Source organism: Hippopotamus amphibius, chromosome 2 (assembly GCF_030028045.1).
Source record: "Hippopotamus amphibius kiboko isolate mHipAmp2 chromosome 2, mHipAmp2.hap2, whole genome shotgun sequence".
NCBI lineage: Eukaryota > Metazoa > Chordata > Mammalia > Artiodactyla > Hippopotamidae > Hippopotamus > Hippopotamus amphibius.
This window is the reverse complement of record NC_080187.1, coordinates 185,178,543-185,192,447: the sequence shown is the minus strand read 5'-3', so window position 1 is coordinate 185,192,447 and position 13,905 is coordinate 185,178,543. Positions and strand designations below refer to the sequence as shown.

Genomic DNA, 13,905 nt, shown 5'->3' with positions numbered 1-13,905 from the left:
AATATCGCCAGACCATTTCAGTGGACTATTTCTGATTTAACATCATGGTAGTACCAAGTAACCACTTTTTTTGTTTGCTTTTTCAAGTAACCTCTGTGTTTGCATTCAAAATTTAACGCCGTGTTTCTCACACTGGGATCTTTGGGTGTATTCTTTGGATATGTAAGAACTTTTTTTTTTTTTTTTTAAGATTTTTTGATGTGAACCATTTTTAAAGTCTTTTACTGAATTTGTTACAATATTGCTTCTGTTTTACATTTTGTCTTTTTGGCCGTGAGGCATGTGGGATCTCAGCCCCCAGGGATCAAACCTGCACCCTCTGCATTGGAAGGCGAAATCTTAACCACTGGACCGCCAGGGAAGTCCCTAGAACTTCTTCCTTTAAAAGGCATCCTTACATAACCCAAGTTTTTAAAATTTCAAACTAACTAACTGCAAGAATTGACGCTTGTGAGTTTCACAGATAGACCTCAGCAGTCTAGTTGAAGAGCCCTAGGTAACTGCATCACCACCCAGTTCTGGAATGTTCTAGGAGTTTCCATGAGACATCAGATGCCTGTGATTGAATCGTGGGGGCCGACCTTCACATGCCAGGAGATCCTGTGCCTTTCTATTGGAATTCTCTCATTTCAGTTATCAAAGCTCACCTTGTTCATCCAGCCTGATACAAAAATCTTTCCCTTGGATTTCCTTGGTTGGACTTTCAAAGAGATTTTACTAAATATCAGGGGGGATAGAGAATGCATGGAATATACACAATATCAGTAGAAAGTACACAGTTTTGAACCAAGATTGCTCTATAAACACATAAGCCCTATCCATTTACATGCCCATTTTTTCTATTCAGCAAATATTTGAGTGCCTTGTATATGCTGAGGAAAGATAGGCACCTCATGCACTGTTCAGATGTCTACACTAGAATTCCAAAGAGCTGGCATAACTTAACAGAATCCACCAGTAAGACAAACTATACTCTTTATCCAGATCCCACCTTCCCAATTCTAATTTCTACTGAAGACATACCTCCCCCTCAAAAGACTAAAAGAGAAAATGATCACACTCTTCAGATGAGACCACCACCACCCCCCATCACTCCTGGGTTGTTGTCTTCTTTACAATATCTTAATTCAATACAATAAAGACCATTCTTAGAATAAGAGTTACATACAGACTAGGTCACAAAAGAGGCTTTTTTTATTTAAAAACAAAAACAAAAAAAACCAAAAAGTTCACTAGCCAGGTTTCACTAAAAAGTTGTGTGCTAGGCAGACGGAAAAGAGGGAATCATACCAACTTACATACAACTCCATGCCTACTATTTATTACTGCAACTAAAACCAACTTATGCAGAGGGACAAGGAAAAACTGGCTCTAATATCTGAAACCTGGACTAAGGTATTCAAAGTGGCAAGAGTCGCAGAGCAACTAAGCCCATGAGCCACAACTACTGAGCCTGCACTCTAGAGCCTGTGAGCCACAACTACTGAAGCCCGTGTGCCTAGAGCCAGTGTTCCACAACAAGAGAAGCCACCAAAATGAGAAGCCCACAGACCACAACAAAAAGTAGCCCTTGCTCACCACAACTAGAGAAGGGCCCCGGGGCAGCACTGTAGACCCAATACAGCCAAAAAAAAAAAGTGGCAAGAGTCCTGCCCTGAAGGAGCTACTAATCTATCCAATGAATAGCTTTAAAAGTTTCTTAATCAGTATAGTAATATGATTAAAAGCATGTTTTGGAAAATATCTGTTAAGAAAAGTAAGGATGGAAAAGAATATAAATGTGATAGAATGTTACCAGTGTTCATGAAGAAACACCATTCCCTCTTGCTGCCCTGTATCTTAAACCTGCACAATTATATTCCGTACCCCTTGCCTAAGATCTTCCCAGATGCCTCAAACCTAACTTGTTTACCCTTCATGCCTAAGCTTAAATGTCACTTCTTCAAGAAACTTTCCTTAACCCCCAATATCAGATGTCTCCCTGTTATATGCTCTGATAGTACCCTGTATTTCTTACAGCATCTACCACAACTGTAATTATTTTTAAAACTATGAATTAATGAATGTCTTGCCCACTAGACTGTTTGCTCTACTCTATTATAGTGCCGAGCACAATGCCTGGAACAGAGCAGATGCATAGTATCTGTTGAATAAGTGAATATGAAACCATAGGTTCCAGTTTTCCAGATAAGTCCAAATATCGACTTAATGTCCAACAATTTGGGATTTGGAAAACAAGGTCATAATACATTCAAACGGGGGGGGGGGGCGGGGGGTGAAGAGGAAGCTGAGACGAAGCAAGAGAGTAGCACAGACATATATATACTACCAACTGTAAAATAGATAGGCAGTGGGAAGTTGTTGTATAACAAAGGGAGTTCAACTCGAGGATGGAAGATGCCTTAGAGGACTGGGATGGGGAGGGTGGGGGGGACTCGAGGGAGGGTGGGAGGGATAGTTGAGGGAGGGAGGGAATACGGGGATATGTGTATAAAAACATGATTGAATTTGGTGTACCCCCAAAAAAATAATAATAAAATTTTAAAAAATAATAATAATAATACATTCAACCATATTCACATTAATATTAGCAAACAAGCATCCTGCTTTGGCCAACATTTTCCAAAGGTGTACAGTGGTAGTTAGAAAAAAACAGTACCACTGACTCACCTCTCAAATTATTTCTCCTTAGAGGAATGGATAAATATTATTGACAGGGCAAAGGCTTCAAGAGATAAGAATATTTTTCTAGGAAAATCTAACTACTTATTGACTGCCTTTTGCATGAGTGACTTCTGATTGAATATTACCTAGGAAATCAACAAAGGTAAGTAGATTCTTTGCATTGGGAGAAATTCTATGATTCCCTAATTTACCATCTGGTAACAAAAGCAACAAATTGTAACAGAGATTGCCATCTCCATATACTCCATCTACCAAAAAAAACAAATTAGCAAATATCTTCAGGATGAAAGGATACTTTAGTAACAGTGAATTTGTTTTAGCAAGATCTAAAGGGGAAAATGTCAGAAATCAGTTAAACAAATGAGGCTCAGAAAGCTAGTTTCAGAAGGATTACAAAACAAAAAAGAACAGATCTAAAAGAATAGTAAACAGTAAAGATTTTCAATGTAGTATTGAGCCTTTAGAAGAAACATCTTAACTAGGAAAGCATAAAAGGAAAAACAGGAAGCAGTTTATCTAACTAAGCCAAGAGCTGCACAGGGATTTAAAACACACATGAGAACATATAAAAACAGAAACTAGAACTACTGGCCAAAGAAGAGGACTGGGAGACAGCAAGCAAACTGCAAGGCTGGAATCAGGCAAAAATCAAGAAGCCTATGACACAAAAATACACTGAAAAAATTGTCTGCAAATGCATATGAAAGAAGCCATGCTTACTTTACATGAAGGGCACCACTGCCTCGTGGAAATGAGCTACAGTGGTCAACACAGTGGTTTCTAGACTACTGGGATATCATAAACCAGTAAAATTTCCCCCCAAAAGATTTAAATGACCATCACAAGGTGACCAAATTTTCATCTTACAAAGTATACCACCTACTATTACCATTCTATCTTAAAATAATGGGTTTTTTAAAATTATTTTTGAGGAGGCTGCTCCACAGGGCTTGTGGAATCTTAGTAGACCGACCAGAGATCAAACCTGGACCCCCTGCAGCGGAAACTCAGCTCTAACCACTGGATTGTCAGGGTATTCCCAAAATAATGAGTATTTTAAGACCAAAAATCAAGGAAAACATATCTCATAATGAATAACAGTCATTTATTTTGAATACATTTAGAGAGATGAAAAATGTACTCCACTGTCCTTATTTCTTGACATACCACTGAAAATTTGCAGCAGGTGTTTAGAAATGACTGCTAGCCATATAGCAGGCTCTCTGAATAGCTAAGATTTGGTCTTCTGAGAAAAAATAACATACAAGAGGTCTAGGATGGGGTAATAAGTCACTTTGCCAAGAAGTCAAGAGTCAGTCCCTCCTCATCAGTAACAAAAGAGAAGAGGATGTTAGCCAGGAGATACCCCAATCCAGACTAAAGGACAGCCACATGATTAGCAAGCTACTCTGAGTGTGTGTGTTGGTGGAGGGCAGGAAGTGTCTCTGAAGACAGGATGATAGCTTTAGCACTGTGGCAAGATCCTAGACCCTTGGCAGAGCTATATGTGAACAATGTAGAGAAACCAAGAACCGAGGTCAGATTGGGTGAACCACCCACCCACTCAATCAATGCATACTTAAGAAAAACTGTGGGGGACTTGCCTGGTGGTCCAGTGGTTAAGAATCAGCCTTCCAATGCAGGGGATGTGGGTTCGACCACTGGTCAGGGAACTAAGATCCCACATGCCGCAGGACAACAGAGCCTGCATGCCGCAACTACTGAGCCCACGCACACTAGAGCCCACAGTGAGAGAGCCCGCATGCTGCAGCAAAAGACCCCACATGCCACAACTAAGACCCGATGCAGACAAATAAATAAACATGGACACATGGTGGCTCACGGTGGGAAAGGAAGAGGCAAGTCAAGCTGGGCTTCAGGCATATCAGACACAATGGAAAAATGGGGATAATAAAACTTGTTTTATCTGAGAAGTAAACATAAGAGGATTTTAAATATGACTTACACACTGAAAAAGGATTTTATAACTTTTACCTTTACTAAAAATTTTAGCTATGATCTAACCACGGGAGGGAAGGGAATACCTGTTAAAGAAAAGGAAAAAGATGTATTGAAATATAGAATGTAAAGATTATTCAAGCAAGTTGAATACAGTGCATTATCCAAATTATCTATATATAGATTATAAATTGCAGAGATTACAAAGGACTGATACTTTTCATCCCAGGATTAGTCCCACCCAACATTCTCTAAATAAGGATACAATCAGTTAAGTAAATATGTGTTAAGCACCAACGATGTGGAAGGCACTGAAGCAGGGCTAAAGGAATGAATAAAAATAAGTCCCCTAGGACTTCTCTGGTGGCACAATGGTTACGAGTCTGCCTGCCAATGCAGGAGAGATGGGTTCGGTCCCTGGTCCAGGGAGATCCCACATGCCACAGAGCAACTGAGCCCATGTGCCACAACTACTGAGCCTGTGCTCTAGAGCCCTCGCGCCACAACTATTGAGCCCACGTGCTGCAACTACTGAAGCCTGCACACCTAGAGCCTGTGCTCCCCAACAAAAGAAGCCACCACAATGAGAAGCCTGCACACCACAACGAAGAGTAGCCCTGGCTCAATGCAACTAGAGAAAGCCTGCGCGCAGCACGGAAGATCCAACGCAGCCAATAAATAAATTTTTTTTAAAAGTCCTCTTGAGTTCTATATGAAGAGACAGGATAATAACATTGCAAAACTATTGTTGGCAGTTTAGAAAAAGCCTTCTATGAACCCCAGAGGAATGCACACAGCCTAGGGAATCTAAAAGGTTACAAAGAAGAGGGGACTTTTGAGCTGGGTCCTGAAGGAGAAATACAATTAATGAGAGAGAAAAGAAGGACACAGCAGGCAGTAGCTATGTAGTCAGTAAACAGAAAACTATGATAAATTATACAGAATTTGGAGAAAGGGCTGCCTTTATAAAACAATGAAGTAAAGATCAATGCAACTTTAATATCATATAGAAATAATCTACTCTATGAAATGGGATTGGACACTTGAGAAATATTCATCCAGTCTATAAGTCCATGATGCTCATGATATATTTACATTCACTCATCCAAACATTTAGATCCCTACTCTGCACTGTCAAATATTTATCAGAGGCTGTACAAAAGAAAAACTAGAGAAGCACAGTGGAAGGAGGAACTGTCACTGAAGTATCAAGGAAGGCTTAGTGTTAAATAAAGGATATCTAGAAGTTGACAAAGCAAAGGTAGGAAAGGTATTCTAATCAGAAAACAGCTTGTGCAAAGGCACATGATATAAAAGAACAGAGTATTTCTCCAGTCAAACATTTATTGTGCATTTACCGCATATAGATCATGGAACACAAAAACAAGAAATAATTCCTGCTCTCAAGAGCTTGCCATCAATTATCAGACAACCAATTATCACATAACCAATTATCAATGATGACAGGAAAAAATAAAGAATGCTGTTGTTATGGCTCTCTGTCCAGGGTACAATGGAAGCACAAATAAAGGGCAGCTAAATCAGACTGAGGAGGTCAGAGAAGAATTCCCAGAGAAAGTGAAGAATGAGTAGGGCTTCCCTAGTGGTGCAGTGGTTAAGAATCCGCCTGCCAATGCAGGGGACACAGGTTCGATCCCTGGGCCAGGAAGATCCCACATGCTGCGGAGCTACTAAGCCCATGTACCACAACTCCTGAGCCTGTGCTCTAGAGCCCGTGAGCCACAACTACTGAGCCTGCATGCCACAACTACTGAAGCTTGTGAACCTAGAGCCTGTGCTCCACAACAAGAAAAGCCACCATAACAAGAAGTGAGTGCACCACAACAAAGAGTAGCTCCCGCTCAAGCACACAAAGCCCCCCACCACCCCCTGGCAAAAAATATGTGTATAATAAAAATTAAAAAAAAAAAGAATAAGTAGAAATTAGCAAGGTATGAAAGAGCAGGGGCAGAGTGGGTGCAGAAGAATAGCATTTCAGACAGAAAGCAGCCTATGTGAAGAAGGAAACAAGAGAGGGAACACATTCAGGGAGCACAAGTACTGTAACATGGCTGCTATTAAAAATGTCCATGATCAGACTTCCTAGGTGGTGCAGTGGGTAAGAATCCACCTGCCAATGCAGGGAACATGGGTTCAAGCCCTGCTCTGGGAAGATTCCACATGCCATGGAGCAACTAAACCTGTGCACCACAACTATTGAGCCTGTGCTCTAGAGCCTGTGCGCCACAACTATTGAGCCCATGTGCCACAACTATTGAAGCCCATGCGCCTAGAGCCTGTGCTCAGCAACAAGAGAAGCCACTACAATGAGGAGCCCGCACACCACAATGAAGAGTAGACCCCGTTCACATCAACTAGAGAAAGCCTGTGTGCAGCAATGAAGACCCAACGCAACCAATAAATTTAATTAATTAATTTAAAAAAATTGTCCATGATCTGTGGAGAAGCATAACTATAGAACTAGAAAAGACAAGGGGGCCCTATCTTATAGTACCTAGCAAGCAAGAGGTGGAAATTCATCTTTTAAAAAGAAATCATTCAAGGGATTATTAGAAGATATATGAGGGACTTCCCTGGCAGCCAGTGGTTAAGTCTCCGCACTTCCACTGCAGGGGGCACAGGTTCAACCCTGGCCAGGGAAGTAAGATTCCACATGCCTCTCAGTGTGGCCAGAAAAAAAAAAACAAAACAGAAGATATGTGAAATACTCAAACTCACATGTTTTAAGAAAATTACTTCTGGCCATGTGGAAGACAGCAAGACTAAAAGCCAATCATACTTCTCTCCATATCCACCTACATACTTGCTCACATCAGAAACTCAAGTAATTCCTGACACTTTCCTCTTCCTTAACTGCCCAAATGTCTAGCCAATCACCAAATTTTCCTGTTGTTTCAACATCCTTGACTTCCTGACGATGATATGATCTCAAAGCACCACATAACTGTCCTTACTAGAAATTACCACAGGTCTAATTTTTATACTTATTTGTATAATTCTTTCATTGTCTTATTTTTCCCCCTTATCCCACAACCCTCACAAACTAGACTATAAATTAGGAATTGTATCTTTTTTAACCTCTACGCTGTACCCCCAGCTTCTACGGTAATACCTGGCACTTAGAAGCACTCAATTTAGAACACTTTAAATCTATACATTTCATTCCACCTCCACTAGTGCCACCCTAGTCCTAAATACCAACAGCTCTTACCTGAGCTACTGCAATAGACTGGTTTTTTTTCTTTCTTTCTTTTTCTTTTCAATAGACTGTCTCTAGGCAATCATTCCAGCTCTTCTCTAGTCCATTCTCCATACCGCAGCAAGTGACACTTTCTAAACATAAATCAGTTCATGCCAACTCTAACATTTATAACCTTCCATTAGCTTCTCATTTCACTCAGGATAAAATCCAAACTCCTTAATACAGCCTACAGATCTCTGCATTCCCATAATTCTTCCCATAACGTACCATACTCCAGACACAATGACCTTCTGTTTGTCAAATGCTCCAAACCCTTTCCTACCTTGGGGCCTCTGCACCACCTTTTCTTTTTGCCTGAAATGTTTCCAGTCCCCACAAATCTTCACCTGCTTAACATCTATTCATCCTTCAAGTCTGTGTAAATGCCACTACCTCAATGCTATCCCTACTCCCTACTCTAAATGCACTCAAATACCGTGTTCTGTTAATTCATGACACTTATCAATATGTATAACTACTCGTTTGTGATCATATAATGTCTACCTCCTCCACAAACAATAAAAGCTAACATTTACTGAGCATTTTACATATATTAACTCATTTAATCTGAATAAACAATGAAGCAGGAACTATTACCAACCTCATTTCAAAGATGAAACTGAGGTATAGAGAAGTTAAGTAATTTGCTCTAGGTCATAAAGCAGTAAGGAGTCAAAATCTGAACCCAAAGTTCACACTTCTAATCATTATGCTACTGAGTAAGCTTTGAGAGAACACAGTTAACTATGTCTGTTTTTTGTATCACTACATACTTAGGCTTGGTGCTAAATATAAAGCCCGCATTCACATATTTGCAGAAGGAATGGATTAATAAACAATTAAGACAAATGATTAGATTTAGAAGCTTACTTGAGAGGGATGAGAATAAAGTGAGATAGAGGCAATGATGATGGCATCAATTTGGGCATGTTGAATTAAACGCAGCTCAGGAACACCTTAGGTCTCACCTTTTTTTTTTTTTTTTTTTTTTTAATTTTATTTATTTATTTATTGTCACCTTCTTAATTAGAAGACCACAGACCTCTGGGCTTCCCCTGTGGCACAGTGGTTAAGAATCCACCTGCCAATGCAGGGGACACCAGTTCGATCCCTGGGCTAAGAAGATCCCACATGCCGCAGAGCAACTAAGCTCATGCACCACAACTACTGAGCCTGCACTCTAGAGCCCACGAGCCACAACTACTGAGCCCCAAGCGCCTACAGCCCATTCCCCACAACAAGAGAAGCCACCGCAATGATAAACCCGCTCACTGCAATGAAGCGTAGCTCCTGCTCACCACAACTAGAGAAAGCCCATGTGCAGCAACAAAGACCCAACACAGCCAAAAATAAAAAATAATAAAATAAATCTTAAAAAAAAAAAAAAGGCCACAGACCTCTAAGGAGTCCATGAAGGGGCTTTAGGAGACCCAGGAACACCCTAAAACAGTATGCAAAATTTAGTGTGCCTTGTGTACTTTTCTGGGAAGAGAGAAATACCTTTAATCAGATTCTTAAACGGGTATGTAATCCCCCTAGTATTTAGGAACCATTGAGCTATGTGGAAGTGTCTAACAGGCATTTGGAGACAAGGGTGTGAGCTTCAGCTAAATACAAAATTGGGGGACGTAACTGAAGCCAGAGATTTGGGAAAGTTTACCCCAAAATGTATAGAGAGTAAAAAATTTCAGAAGGCTATGGTCAGAATCATGGGAAAATGGACATGTGGTAAAAGAAAAAATCTAGGAAGTTGAAGAGAAGCCGTACTCACAGAGGTAAGAGAAAAACAGGTGAGCGTAGCATTACAGAAGCTAGGAGGGGAGAATGTCTCAAAGAATAAGGAATTGGTCAGCAGGGCCTAATAACCAAGGAGTCAAGGACTGAAGAACAGAAAAATGTGTTCCAGAAACTATACGTAGTTTCATGAGTTTGAAATACAATGTGGAGAAGTGAAATAGGACATCCAGATGGCCAGGAAGTAAATGGATATCAAGGTCTAGAGCTCAGGAGAGAGAATCATATTAAAGATATAGATTGGGAAATCATAAATGTATTTGAGAGAATTAAAATGAATGAAGTTGTTCAGGGAGCACATGTAGAGGTGGGGCTCTAATCTAAAATCTATGAATGATCTCAGGGGAGGATGTCCTATGAAACTCCTAAAATTTTAAGCAGAAGTTTGTATAATGTACATATGTGCTATTTTCTAGGGAGAGTTCATAAGTTTTATTTGATTTTTCAAAGGGGTCTATGGCCCCCCAAAAAGGTTAAGAACCACAGAAGCTGAATGAAAAAAAAAGAGGGTCAAGTTAGAAAGTAACACCAAAGAATATCAACATATAAAAGAAACCTGAAGCTTATCAAATGGAAGTAGCAAATCTAAAGAACTAAAGTACACAGGAGAGAATGATAGTCTACACCAAATTCAGAAAATAAAAAGTAAAAAAAAATAAGTTTGGTATCATATGTGCTACATAAGCATTTCTCACACTTTTCCAACTATGAGTCACAGTGAAAAATACATTGCTAATCAATGTATACATACAGGTTACTGAAGTAATTTTCCAGTAACCTGGAATGACAACATGATTCCCTAAAACATTCATCTCTAAAAACAGGGGGAAGAGACTGGAGTTTATACAAAGTAGGTTATTTAAGGTCTTGGGCTTTTGTTTACACTTTTTAGTTGTTTTGCAATGTCTTTGATATTTAGATATTTCTCTTTAACTTAGTTTTTTTTCAGTTATTATAAATACAAAGAAATTTTTTAACTAATTTTTTCTTTCAAGAACCAACATCAAAATGTCCCCCGGCTTCCCTACTTCAATTTTATTTACTCTTGATATATAGACCATGTCTCACGACTAGAAAAGGAGGGGGGAGAAATAGGGGGGTAAGAGATGGGGAGAGTAGATAAGATTCAGCATACACAGAAGAAACAGACAAGCCCTAAAGGGTAATGGTCCCTCTGAGAATAGTATTTCTGAAGTGCAGGCCCTAAAAACCCACAATTTAAGGGATTAAAGCTTGACAAAGAATAACAACAGCAGATAGACCAAAACAGTTCCATAAAGTGGTTAAGAACAAAAGTTCTGAAGTCACAGTGAATCCCAACTCTACCATTTCCTGATTATGTGACTTGGGCAAATTACTTAATATCTTTGTGCCTCAGTTTCCTCACCTTTAAGATGAAAATAATATAACAATTTCTACTTCAATGAGCTGTTAAGAGCATTAAATGAGATATAAATAAATGTAAAGCACAGAAACGATAAATGTGTCACAGAAAACAGTACATGTATAATCATTAGTTAACTGTTAGCCACTGTTTTAATTCTTAACAAGTTACTTATAACTTTAAAAATAAAATACTGGTGTAACTTCCCTGGCAGTGCAGTGGCTAAGACTCCATGCTCCCAATGCAGGCGGCCCAGGTTTGATCCCTGGGCAGGGAACTAGATCCCACATGCCACAACTAAGAGTTCACATGCCACAACTAAGATGCCACATGCCACAACAAAGATCCTGCACACAGCAACAAAGATCCTGCCTACTGCAACTAAGACCTGACGCAGCCAAGTAAATAAATTTTTTAAAAATAATAAATAAAATAAAATATTTGTTATTTATTACATTATTTTTAAAGCAACTACTTAAAATAAATAAAACTTTGGAAAAGATCAGTCTCAAAAAGTAGACTTTGCACTTTCTTAGAAAACTCAGAACAATGGATTTAAAAGTTAAGAGTCTTTGGGAATTCCCTGGCGATACAGTGGTTAGGACTCGGCACTTCCACTGCCAGAGCCTGGGTTCAATCCTTGGTCAGATAACTAAGATCCTACACGCTGTGCAGCATGGCCAAATAAAAATAAATTAATTAATTAAAATAAGAGTCTTCAAAACTCTTCACTCTAAGTTAATCTATGGATCAGGAATTGTAACTTCTCCTTAAATCAAAGGTGTATATGTACTTAAGTGTTTAAATTAATTAAATAAATGTTTTTCTACGGTAACCAAGACAATCAGTACTTTATAACCAATGTCTCTGAGTCCTCAGAGTCTTTTATATTCATTCTGAATATTAAAGTTGTTTTCCTCTATGTTCCTACATTCTCCCACTTAATTTAAAATGTCTTTTAGGAAAACCAGGAATTTTTTTAAACCACCTTAAAGTGCTCTAAAAATAGAAAATCCCACATAAATGTTAACTTTATTACCAAAAAAAAGCAATGGTGATCAAAAATCACTTTCATTTACACAGCTAAATTCATAAAAATATAAACGCACATTTGTATTGATTCTTATCTTTTTAAGAATTTATCTCTAACACTTAAGCTACAGTAGCCTCTTTGTCAAAAAAAATAAAATGCACACACACACACACACACAATGGACTACTACTCAGCCATTAAAAAGAATGATATTTTGCCATTTGCAACAACATGGATGGCCTTGGAAGGGATTATGCTAAGTGAAATAAGTCAGAGAAAGACAAATATTATATATCACTTATATGTGGAATCTAAAAAATACAACAAACTAGCAAATATAACAAAAAAGAAGCAGGCTCACAGATATACAGAGAACAAACTAGGGAAGTGGGGAAAAGGAAGGGGGGAGGGGCAATATAGGGGTAGGGGATTAAGAGGTACAAATTATTATGCATAAAATAAGCTACAAGGACATATTGCACAACAGAGGGAACATAGCCAATTTTTTTTTTTTTGTCATTTATTTATTTATTTATTTTGTGTGTGTGTGTGTGTGTGTGTGTGGCACACGGGCTTAGTTGCTCCGTGGCATGTGGAATCTTCCCAGGGCAGGGCTCGAACCCGTGTCCCCTGCATTGGCAGGCGGATTCTTTACCACTGCGCCACCTAGGAAGTCCCCAATATTTTAGAATAGCTACAAACGGAGTATAACCTTTAAAAACTGCATCCCTATGTTGTACACCTATAAGTTATATAATATTGTATATCAACTATACTTTGATTTAAAAATTTTTTTAAATCCATTTTTAAAAATTAACAAGAAAGAACTTCCTAGGTGGTGCAGTGGTTAGGAATCCACCTGCCAATGCAGGGGACACGGGTTTGATCCCTGCTCCAGGAAGATCCCACACATCATGGAGCAACTAAGCCCATGTGCCACAACTATTAAGCCCGTGTGCCTAGAGCCTGTGCTCCACAACAACAGAAGCCACCACAAAGAGGAGCCCACACACCACAATGAAGAGTAGCCCCTGCTTGCCGCAACTAGAGAAAGCCAGTGTGTAGCAACGAAGACCCAACGCAGCCAATAAATTAATTAATTAAAAGAAAATGTTTTAAAAAATTAACAATAAAGAATAAACAATCATAACCCCACATACATGCAGAAAAAGAAGGAACAAAGGATTATGTGGTTTTCACTTAACTCTAATAAAGGATTTTTATGACATATTTATAGTAAAAGTATACCTAGCTTTCCTGAATCATCTCTGAGAATAAACTCCACATACTTACAATTTCACAGCACACTGTCAAAGCTTCCTCCAACCTAGTAATTTGTTGAGACATGGAAACAAAAGTTAAAACAGTAAAAACTTTGTTATTATTTCCTATCCTGTGCAAAATCGGCCAAGATTAAAATTTCAAATTAAAGAGCAGTACCTGCCATTTTAAATAAATTATTCTAGATTTACTACTTTCTAGGTCACAAGTCTTAATAAACACATTTTTCTTAAGGGGAAAGAAAGTTCACATTCATATATATTTTTCACATCGAAGATCTGGGTTAGAAAATTCAAAGTCTATGAGCTCTTCAGGTAGTATACACACACACACATACACACACAAACACACACAAAATTGTACAAATCTTTCCTTAAATAAATAAAAAACAAACTACATAAACTTCCGATCCCTCTCTCTCTCTTTCTTACTTTTTCTCTTTTTCTAAGATGGTATCAGTCCTGACATAAACCAGTAGTATGATTTAAGGGTTGTCAAAATATTCAG

General features: G+C 38.7%; 1 protein-coding gene and 1 pseudogene across 30 annotated transcripts in view; one reads left to right on the top strand and one right to left on the bottom strand.

Moving 5' to 3' along the window:
• The window catches only part of MGA (MAX dimerization protein MGA), a 166,690-nt gene that overhangs the window by 101,273 nt on the left and 51,512 nt on the right, over positions 1-13,905 (bottom strand). Inside the window, exon 1 of one of the 30 annotated variants that reach the window (XM_057721768.1) lies at positions 13,411-13,430. The exons of the other annotated variants lie outside the window; for them this stretch is intronic. The gene's annotated coding sequence lies outside the window, so the exon portion shown is untranslated. Of the gene's footprint in view, positions 1-13,410; positions 13,431-13,905 lie in introns of those variants that run through there. 30 annotated transcript variants of the gene reach the window in all.
• LOC130844683 (N-terminal kinase-like protein) overlaps positions 1-13,905 on the top strand; it is a 46,318-nt pseudogene that overhangs the window by 1,352 nt on the left and 31,061 nt on the right.